Source organism: Nycticebus coucang, chromosome 17 (genome assembly GCF_027406575.1).
Source record: "Nycticebus coucang isolate mNycCou1 chromosome 17, mNycCou1.pri, whole genome shotgun sequence".
NCBI classification, from domain to species: domain Eukaryota; kingdom Metazoa; phylum Chordata; class Mammalia; order Primates; family Lorisidae; genus Nycticebus; species Nycticebus coucang.
In genome coordinates, this window is record NC_069796.1 from 4,563,876 (window position 1) to 4,572,532 (window position 8,657).

Here is an 8,657-nt window from a genome sequence, read left to right on the forward strand (position 1 = left end):
CCACCCAGTTCCCAGCCCGGCCACATGGCAGGTGCTCAGGTCTCTGGACCACAGAGCGAGGGCAGGGCGAGCGCTGGGAGCCCAGAGCCAGCAAGGGTTCAGAGCTACAGGGAGCCCAGTTGGCAGTGAGCAAATTCAGTTTCTCTCAGTCTCTCGCCCAGTTGTACCGCCGCAGCTCAAGCCTTCAGGCTTCAGAGTGGGGGCGGGGTGGAGGGAGCGGCTGGAGCCCAGAACCGCTGGGCAGCGAACAGACTCGGCTACCCCCAGTTCCGTGCCCGGCCACACGGCAGGCGTTCAGGTCTCCGGACCACAGAGTGAGGGTGGGGGAGTGCCTAGAGCTCAGAGCCAGCAGGGGCTCCGAGCCGTAGGGAGCCCGGTGGACAGCGAGCAAATTCAGTTTCTCCCAGTCTCTTGCCTGGTTGTACTGCCGCAGCTCAAGCCTTCAGGCTTCAGAGTGGGGGTGGGGTGGGGGGGAGCGGCTGGAGCCCAGAACCTCTGGGCAGCGAATAGACTGGCTACCCCCAGTTCCCTGCCTGGCCACACGGCAGGCGTTCAGGTCTCCGGACCACAGAGTGAGGGCGGGGGGAGTGCCAGGAGCTCAGAGCAGCTGGTAGGGAGTTCGACTCAGTTATATGCCTGGTTGTATTGTTGCACAAGGAGGGCTGCTGCACCTTGCCTCGGGGAAGCGCCACTCTGGTGAGGGTCTCCCTCCGCTGACTGTCCTGACCTCTCTCCTGTGCCCCAGAATCAGCGCTGACCAGCCGCAGCTCAGGGACTGTCCTCTCCCCTTTAGGAGTCACCCAAGAATCCGAACTCCTGGGGGACAGGCTTTCAGACCTCAGAGAGAGTGGAGGAAAGTGCTGGGTGCTCAGAGTTGCCGGCAAAGGATATTTACAGATTTATACAGTTTTATGCCTGACAGGAGAAAGCCTAGGTATCCTAGTAAGGGAGGTAGGTCCAGTTTGTAGTAGGTCTCTCCCGTGAAGTGTAGTGGGATGGCCTTTGATTTCTGCCCTTTTGTTTGTGGGGCCCTTAAGCCGATCAGGTGGGGGAGGGGGGACTCCCGTCCACTTGGTGGTGGGTTTTGTACCTTTTGTTTGCTTCCTTGTGGTCGTAGCTCTCCTCAGCAGGGTTGATGTGCATTCTTCAGTTTTCTCGCTTGGTGTTGCTCTAATCCATCAGGTTACTTGCTAAATTTTCGTCCCCTAACTCTCCTTCAGGACGGGAACCAATGTGGAAAGCTGGCTTCAGTCCGCCATCTTCCCTCATAATCCTCCTTGCCTAATTTATTACTGAGCTGAAGCTATAAGAACTGACTGCTGGCCTTCAGGGCAGTCTGACATTCTTCTTGCTGTAAGCTGTATCTCTAGGTTTAGATCTTGGATGCTGAGAAATGGACAGATGGTGAAGGCAAAGCCTGGGACATGTGTGTACCTGCAGCCTCTTGGTCACCAGGCACAGGACAGGGCCACGCCCAGTATGTCCCACATCCAGTGTTTCAAAAGCCTTGATTAGAACAAGCCTGGTTGATGTAGAGTTAGGTTAGTTTTGCTTTTTCAAAAATAACCTAAATGGCTAGCTTTGTTTTCACTGAGAAATTCAACTATAATTGTTGAATTTGAATGATGAATAAATTAGATAAATGTAAATGAGATAAACATTTATAATTAAACCGATCATAGTTTCAAAATTTTCAGTAATTTAAAATCTTAAGGTCATGCTATGTAAAATTAAGTAGCAGATATTTAGGCAATGTCTGAGACATTTCTAAACATGTTAAAATACTAAAACAATTATAGTAAAAATATGTTTAAGTTTATATACTTTGGCATCTTATTGTTATTATGGCATTAAAAAAGCTAAATGTATCTATATATCTTAATAAACAAAAATTTGAGAAAACCTATCTTTCTAAAAATTATATAATGATGTTAGTCTGTAGAGAACTGGTTTATAATTGCTAAGGATTAAAAGTCTAATTAATGTAAGTGCTTAAACTAATAAATATAACAGAAATAATTTTGTATACAGAGTATATAAGAATACTAAGATGTTATAAGATATAATAATGTGTTCTTGTTGGAAAGAATGATTTTCGTCTAGTTTAACAATTACGCTAAATGTTGGTTTAAAGTGAAGAAACAGATAAAATTGAATGTATATAAAAAGTTAAAAATAATGAAAAAATGTGAGAGGTTTTAAAAATTTTGTTAAGTCAAAGCTTAAAAGATTAGGGCAGCACCTGTGGCTCAAAGGGGTAGGGCACCAGCCCCATAAGCCAGAGGTGGCAGGTTCAAACCCACATCCAGCCAAAAAACTGCAAAAAAAAAAAAAAAAAAAAAAAAGCTTAAAAGATTAGGTAGATTTATTTATAAAATTTTATTAAAATTAGCTTTAATATTAATAACTCACACAAAAATAAAATTTGGTTTTCTGTTTTGAACAAGATTTTCATGTGGTATTAATAAGGGATATTAAAAGATTTCTATTTACCTTTGAATAAACTGCAAAAAGGGAGAAAGAAGGGAGACAGAAACAGATTCTGTAGGTATTATGCTGTCTTTATTAGGTTTTTCTCATTATTTAAAAACTGAGTGTCTTCTTTATCTAAAGGGAAAAGATTTTGTTTCTTAAAATATTTTAATTATCACTCTGATCAAATTAATGGCTATTATTTTACAATAATCTGTGCTCCTATTTTGATCTGTGCTATAAATATTTGACATATTCAATAAATTTCCCAAAATCAAATTTTGAATTATAGATTAAGTATTTTTGACCTCAAACTAACTTTGGGTTTTTGCAGAGGTCCCCTGAGACATCTGAAAGAAAGAAAATAAAACAAATTGGCTTATTTAATAAGGGAAGTATTAAATATGAAATAATGTTTAACTTTATTTGAGTTATATTTGTATGTATGTGCTATTAACATGTGCTCCAAAATCGTGAGAGAGTCAATCATTGTATCAGTAATAATTATGGCTATGTTAAATTATTGTAGACCACAGAAAATAACCAAATTTTCTTGCCAATTTTTTCTTTAACCATGGATATTTTGGTCTTGTTCATGGTTTATTGCTTTATTTTAATATTCTTTCTGAAAGTATTTTATAATTAGCCACCATCCAATCTTTGCTTGTTCTAGTGGAAAGGGCCTTGAAAAGTACCCTTAATATAAATTTCTAATAATTTAAGGTAATATACTAGGTCTAGTTAAAAATTCCAGAACTCTAATAAAAAAAAAACAAAAAACTGGACTCATAAAATTGCTAACCTAACATCAAATAGAGGAGAATTAATAACCTGGACTGAACTGATGAAGGATTCTGATTTTTTCTTTTTTTTTTTTGTGGTTTTTGGCCAGGGGTGGGTTTGAACCCGCCACCTCCGGCATATGGGACCGGCGCCCTACTCCTTGAGCCACAGGTGCCGCCCAGGATTCTGATTTTTTAATGACTTTTTGTTGGAAATATTGCCGATTCTTTTTATTTTTTGTTTTCATAGTTGAGACTTTTTTATCTTAGGTTATCTATAGCTATATAATAATTGAAACATTTTGTGAAGAGAATTACAACATTTGCCTCTCTATGTGACACCCCCCCCAAAAAAAATTTGGAAACTAGGCATGACTATTATTTTATGGCAATATAGTTATTTGCACAAGTTCAGTAAGAATCTGTTCATGTTATAACAGGATAATTTGAAACACTGGCTATTTTACTGAGGCCTAGAATGGAATGTCATATTTTCAGATATAAGCCGATTGCTTTGAGGGACTGAGTTTGACTTTTGTGGAGCCAACAAAACCATCCCTTGGAAAAACTGGCTTGGTATCTTGTGTACACAATTTCCTTATAGGATTTCTAGGCTTGTGGTGAGTAAAGAGTGTCTCTTAAAGTCCAAAAACTTTAAGATATTTTGAGGGTTCATAAGAAAAGAATTCACCTAATTTATACAGATATTAAGACAAAGTTTGAGGGTGAGTCAAATCCTTGGCTTGTTCTGAAGACTCCAAAGGCTTTTAAAAGTGTAATTAACTGTTTAACTCAAGACTGGCTTAGTCTTGAGACTTTAATTCAGGTGCTTATGAGACAATCTACTGGGCCAGTTTCTGGGATATGAAAGATTGTGGGGAAATTTCTGATAAGGGAATGCTGAGGCTTGGAAAATGATACCCCAGAGAAAAGGCCTAAGAAGCAGCCTCATAAATTCTCTCCCACCTTCCCCTGCCTTCCTGTCTCTCACCCCTCAGTGCTCCCTGAGGCTAGTTATAGAAATTATAATCCCTTTTACCAAGTGGATCATAGAAATCAGACCCATTTTCCAAAGGCAGCCATAAAGCCTAAAAATATTCCCCTGACCTCCTCCCTCAAACTTTTTGTGTAACAGCTAACCATAAAGAAACTAAGACCTTCATTCAAGAGAAGGTCTACGTCATACCTGGGAGGAAGAAATGGTACACAGGAGATCCCTCCCCAAATTAAACAGACAGGCCTTGCGGAGTTTTCTCCCTCTGTTTATTAGCATTAGATCATACTCTTTTTATTCAATCATAGTTCTGCAGAGCTGTCTATGCTTCACTGAACCTTATTATAAAAATAGTTTTCCCGTATGATGGTGTCTTCATTCCGATGGCTTCTGTGTCATGAAACCTGTGATCAAATCATTTATTATGTTTTTATCCTCTTTACTTGCCTTTGTTTAGGGGCATCTGGGAGAAAGGATTTACCCCATTTTACTACTTATAGTCAATTACCACTATCACTGAATTAAAATAAAGACTATAAATAGATTTTAAAAGACCCTAATGGTGAATATTAAAATGATAGCATATTATTGACCACTCAGAAATCATTTCTGAAAATATCTAAGCATATAAAAATATGTTGCTCAGATTATAAGAATATTTACCAATGTCAATAAATTTGTCATTCATTTAGCTCATCATTAACTTAGAAATTAAGCAATTTCTTAATTTTGATATTCTTTATTTTATAGTATCCATAAAATGAGATCTGTAATATGTTTGTATCTTATTAAGTAAAATTTCTTTCAACGTTCGTATAAAATGTGAACTTCCTAAATGCAACCTCTATTCCAGGGTTAAGGTATTATCCACTCTTTGTGTTGGCAGAACAGACAAAAATGTGTAGAATGATCATCCCAAACCTGTTACCACTAAAAGGGAAATTTTTGTTTAATCTTCCACGTGATGATCAGACACTTTTTGACACATAAAATTGTCATTCAACTGGCGCTCTCACTTTCATAGTTAAAATTACACTTGGGGGGGATTTTCTGGAATCCTCAAGCTATTTGACCTTTCAGAGTTTCTTGTTATTTTTAGAGAATAGTAGTTTGGGGTTCTGGGCCTGGAGCCCAGGATTCTATATCTTCACCTCTAATTTAAATTAGTCATTCTGTGAAATTATTCATGTCATTTAACCTTCCTCTTTAGCATCTCAGCCTCTAAAGAGAAGGCACTTTTTATTCACTGTTTGTGCTCAAATCAATATCATTATATTTTAAAATACCTTCAAACCTTTAAAGAAGGCTAAAGTTATACTTTGTAAGCACTTTTCTTCAAATTGAGTTTTTCCTTTCTTAAAACCAGAGCTAAGGAGACAAAGAGGAAAGCACTTTAAGATGGTACCCGCTTGACACTCCTGGCTTATGAAAGACAATGATTTCATGTAACAGTGCCAGGTAAGCCTTTGGGCTTTATATTAATTTGTGAAACATTCCTTTCATTATGTTCAAAAATTATGCACATTTGAATCAAAGCCCAACAACAGTGTCCAGTAACTGAAAAATATTTATTTCTCTTTGGAAATCATACCTGCTTAATTGCCCAATCTTTTGGGAACACAGCCAAAGCCTAGAGTAAGTCTTTTGTTGAAAAAAGAGAGAGAGAGAGGGAGAGAAATAATTTGGTGCTGAGGGGAAACAACTCTCTCACAGTTCTTATGGATCATCTTGTCATGTTTTGAATTGCCCTACTAACCTGCCATTGTCATTTGGTTTTGTGTCATTAGAGTTCATGTCATATGATAACCCCAAGGGAGAGAGCTCTGTTTCTTTGTTATACCTCTTTTTATTCCCACTCTCTCAGGTTCGCGTCCACCTTGCTCTAGCTTATTCATATTCTGGGAGTAATGGGGTGAAGTTAATATAAGACATTTAACTCTCAATTACTCAGGGGCTAATTATCCAGTCTACTGATTGCTTGGTCCAGCCTCTGCTTTTTCTGTCTTTTAGAGGGTGGTTGACTGCCCATTCTCACTTAAACCAGCCGAGGAAGGGGTGGAGAGGGAGAGTGATAAAATTCAAATCTATCTATTTTGCAGCTTATTAGCAGGGCTAGTTAAGAGCTTGGGCAAATGGCAAAAACGTGGTGTCGGGACACCTGTAGATTTAATTTGGTCTTACTTTTCCTTGTCATCTCTTACCATGGATAATTGAGTTGGCTTCATTACCTTATGTTCATACAGTTATTTCTCAGAAGTTGGGCTTTTTATTGCTTTGGAGCAGTGGCTTAATTGGCACTTAAGACATTTGAGGGAGCTACGGGTAAGCTATTAAACTTAAGTTTTCAAATAAGGAAACCAAGACACAGAGGATTGAAATGGAAAAAAGCCCCTTGGTGGAATCACGGGCAATAGTAACCTTTCACTACTTGGTCTGAGTTCCCAGGTACACAAATAGGGTAGAACCCTGAATGCTAAGTCATCCTACCCAGTAGTTCTCTACACTGCTGTTTGGATCACAGATTTATCCACTGGAGTGCTGATTTCTCCGGGTCGGCTTGGAGTTTTCTGTCTTAGCTACATTACTTCTTCCAGATGACCGAGCATAACCTGGGAGAATGTGTGGAATATGGTCTGTGCTCAGCAAAGAGTCAGTTTAATTTAAATTGTAGTCATAATAGTTGTCATGGCAATAGTATCACTAGCAATGAAGCTTCTGAGCTATTTTTAATATTTCAAAAAGAATAAATAAAATCATAGTGGTGCAAAGAAAATATAAACAATTAATGTACACTTATTTAGTAATACATTCTCAAAATGTGGCTGTTTGAATTTTCTGTGGTATTAGAAAGTTGAGAATCAATGATCCAGTGCAATTGCCTTATTTTATAACTACAAAGATACACGTCCAAAGAGTACAATAATTCTCCCAAGTTGACTCAACGATAGGTGCCAATGGGTTATGAAATGTACGACTCAGTGACTCCTAACTCAATTTTTTCCTCACAATTACACTGATGTTAGATCATCAATGGCTTAATTCCTAGAATCTATTAAGTGATTTCTGTTTATCTTCCTTTCACCCCAGAATCCTCATGCCTGTGTTCCTAACTTCTTGATTTTGAGATGGGACAAAGAAAACTTTTATGAACCCCAAAACTTGCAGAAAAAGATAATGTCAGCAAATCCTTATGTGGTAAGGGTCAAGCAAAATGCAAAGGCTAAAATCACAGGTGGCACGGTGGCAGAGATAGTTGTCTGGCTGTCAAATTTCACATCCCCCCTTAATAACAGAGAGATATCAGTGGGGTGTGGTTGCATAACCAGAATTATACACACCGCCCTGTTTTCATTCAGATGTGGCCATGGGAGCTACTTTTCACACATAGAGTATCAGCACAAGTAATGCATGTCATTTCTAAGGCAAGTCTGTTCAGAAGGTAGATAGGCCTTTTCCATATTTTTCTTTTTTCCACCACCTGCTGCAGAAAACTACAATGCCCTGGGTCTACAATGCCTTATAGAAGAGCTACAAGGCAGGTGTGTCCTGGGTCCCTGAATCACTATGTGGAAGAAAACAGTAACTTTCACATGAATATCTGTATTGAACTTCTAAGTAAAGTAAGCTTTTATCATTATAAGCTAATGACTTTGTGGGAGGTATGCTGATACTGCTGCATATATTTTTTTTTCACAATATTTGTTCACAATAAATAAGATAGCTACAGTCTCCAAATCATAATATGTATGTTTTGTATTATATTTTCCTATAAGAAGAAAATTCTGTTTGGCATGAATGCTGTTTATTTTGAACAAGGTTTCTTATAGTTCTTTGATAAGGAGTTCCTATTAATTCTCTCAGTAGTGGTGAAGTACATACTTATAAAATTATTCTCAAATAACGATTTATCCTGGAAAACAAAATAAATTACATTTCAAGTGTTTTGAATTAAAAACAATAGTGAGCAGGGCATCCCAAAGAGCACATGTTAAGTCTGAAAGAAAGTCTGATACCAAAGAAATCTAACGCCTACCTTTTAATACATGGAAGATGACTTCACAGTATCAGTGTTACGAAATTTATATCAATTTCTAAGATTTCTTTCTCCAAGTAAAGTCAAGTTTGTAGATTTTGTTTCCTTTTCTTTGTTTATTTTTACTTCACTGTTGTCTCACAATTGTGTCAATATTGAACATTCCTTCTGGTATGTTCACCATTTCATCATCATATGTTCGTACACAAAGATACGAGCACATTTTAAAAGACAAAAATGCTGATCTAGCTATTCTCCCCCTAGTTCTCCATCTAGTTTTGCTTCATTGTTTTAGCTAAAACCTCATGCCAGAGCTTTCTTGATAGCCTTCTATTTCTGCCAGTCTTTATTCCCATGTATACAGCTTTTAATCTCA